This window comes from Mus pahari, chromosome 2 (assembly GCF_900095145.1).
Source record: "Mus pahari chromosome 2, PAHARI_EIJ_v1.1, whole genome shotgun sequence".
Taxonomy (NCBI): Eukaryota; Metazoa; Chordata; class Mammalia; order Rodentia; family Muridae; genus Mus; species Mus pahari.
The window spans coordinates 106,156,204-106,159,082 of NC_034591.1; positions in this window are offsets into that span (position 1 = coordinate 106,156,204).

Below are 2,879 nucleotides of genomic sequence, written 5' to 3' on the forward strand. Positions count from 1 at the left end.
GTGCCATTCCTTTTGCAATCCCTCCATGTCATTCACCAGAAACCCCNGTGGGAACCTTGCTGCTGGTAATGAGCTTCAAGGTCATTCACCTTATCCCAGCTAGGTACTACACCACCTATTCCTTCTGCCCAACCCAAAGTCTCCACTGGTTCCCATNCACCCAGCATGCTAGCCAAGAGGCCAGGAACACAAGGTAACACACTCTTCAACTCAACATAACCACTCCCTGCAAGAGGGAGCCTAATACCCCAGGATGAGAGAGTACCTACCTGGACCTCCAAACAGGCTGTAGGTGTTGTGTGACTCATCTTCACGGCTAGGTCTTCCAAACATTATGCTGATGAGGTTTCTTCTCCAGATCCACCAAACTGTCCTGTGAAAGAGCTTGCCTTTGCTCCTACCTTGTTCTAGGAACTTAAAGAGGGCTTACCTTCACTCCTACCTTGTTCTAGAAGCTATGACTAGCTTTATCTGTGGCCAAAAGCCTGATTTTTGCCCTTTTCTATCCTGGAGAGGCATGGTGGGTGTGGCCTGGACATCAAGAGTCAATCAACCAATTGAGAAGGTTACACCTATATTGCACGACTCTAACCTTAGCTAATCCCACAAGACACTGGCAATTTGAGTCAAGAATAAAGATGTAAAAAGTGGTAAAAATGTGCCCACCTGAAACAGGGTGACCCAGCAAGCCCTTCGGNAGAGGAACTTTGGGTGCTTCTCTGTGCATGTGTGTGAACACAGATTTCTTTCCTTCAAATGACTCAGTGTCTATGGTGCTACTAATCCAATGTGGGCTGCCTCAGATTGCAAGACAGGAGCATTTAGTAGTTTTTTATTCCTATATGCTAGAGGTCAAAGCTGAGATTCACTCTACACCAGCATAGTGCTGCCCCCTCCCCTGTACGTAAATAGGCTCTGATCCCAAGGAAGGAGTGGACTGGGTCATGAGACCAAAGGGCACAGGAAGAGGGAAGAATCTGCCATTTTCCGTGTGCCTAAACTGGCTTCATGTACGTTACAGGTAGTTTGTTGGGTCTCTGATAGGACGTTAGAAAAAGTATAAAACCATGAGATTCCAAACATGCTTCAGAAGAATTCAAAGAAAAACCTAAAAAAATAAAACAACATCAACTAAAAAACCCAATCAATATGTAAAGTAGGGTGGAGTGGCTCAGGTCTGTAATCCATACACTGGGGAGACAGAGGCAGATGGATGTCTGAGTTCAAGCCTGGGTTCATTGCAACAGTGAGTTCCAGGAGAGCCCGGACTATGTAGAGACACTGTCTCAAACAATCACACAGGTGAACAGCCTTCTAAGTGTCCAGAGGAAGAGTGATGGTTCTTACAGCTTCCCTTGCTCAAGCCTCCTCTTTCTTCTTTATACCCCCCCCCCATGCTAATTCCCTGTGTTAAGAAATGAGACAAAACCAGGCATGGTGGCACACACCTTTAATCCCAGCACTCAGGAGGCAGAGGCAGGCTGATTTCTGAGTTCAAGGCCAACCTGGTCTACAAACTGAGTTCCAGGACAGCCAGGACTATACAGAGAAAACCTGTGTCAAACCCCGCCACTCCCCCCAAAAAAAGGAAGAAAGAAAAGAAATGAGATGAAACCCAAGTCAGTCACACAATGGAGATGGCTAAACCTGTATTGCAGGCCTCTAAGCTTAGCTGATCTCACAAGACACTGACAATTTTAGTCAAGGATAAAGATGGAAAAAGAGGTAAAAGTGTGCCCACCTGAAACAGGGTGACCCAGCAAGCCCTTCGAGAGAGGTACTTTGGGGGCTTCTCTGTGCATGTGTTTGAACTCAGATTTTTTGTTTCCTTCAAATGACTCAGTGTCTGTGGTGCTACTAATCCAATGTGGGCTACCTCAGATTGCAAGACATGAGCATTTAGTAGTTTTTTAGCCTACATGCTGGAGGTCCTAGCTGAGATTCACTCTACACCAGCATAGTGCTGCCCCCTTCCCTGTACCAAAATAGGCTCTAATCCCAGGGAAGATGTGGACTGGGTCATGGCCAAGGCTAACATCAGAGGACAGAAGCTTCCACCGTCATTCTTGTATTTACACAGGCTGATGTGAGTTTTGGTATATTGTAAAATATTAAGACACTAAACATGTTTCTGGTGAATCAAAAATAAATTTTTTTTGGTAAGGCAGGGCTTGATGGTCAAGGCCTTTAATCCCAGCACTGGAGAGTCAATGGCAGATGGATCTCTAAGTTCAAACTCAGCCTGGTTGCCATATTGATTTCCAGTTGAGTCTAGATATGTAGAGACCCTCTGACTCAAAACAAACAAACAGACAGAAAGACATACAATCAATCAAATACAAGGTGCATTCAAAAGTTGTTGTGTGAATAGTTCTTATTTAGGCAGGAATTGCTTGTCGAGATTGGCCTCTGTTGAATTAAGGGCCACTCTGATTTATTCTCTGTATGAGGCCATTTAGCTTGTTCTTTTAGTCTTAACTTCCTCAAGCTTTAACTGTGCAGTTGAGACAAAGAATTCTCACCTTCAGGGCTGGTGAGATGGCTCAGCAGGTAAGAACACCTGAATGCTCTTCTGAAGGTCGTGAGTTCAAATCCCAGCAACAGTACGGTGACTCACAACCATCCCTAACATGATCTGACTCTCTCTTCTGGTGCGTCTGAAGACAGCTACAGTGTACTTACATATAATAAAAATACATAAATTAATAAATCTTAAAAAAGAAAGACCTCTCACCTTCCCCAAAGGACACGCAAAGTCTTTTCCTCCACCCTGATGATCATAAATACAGATAACAAACAACCAAAAAGTTGTTCTGTGACTCACCTTCTTGAATTGGATTTCTATCACCGTGCTGGTGAGGTTTCTTCTGCAACATGTG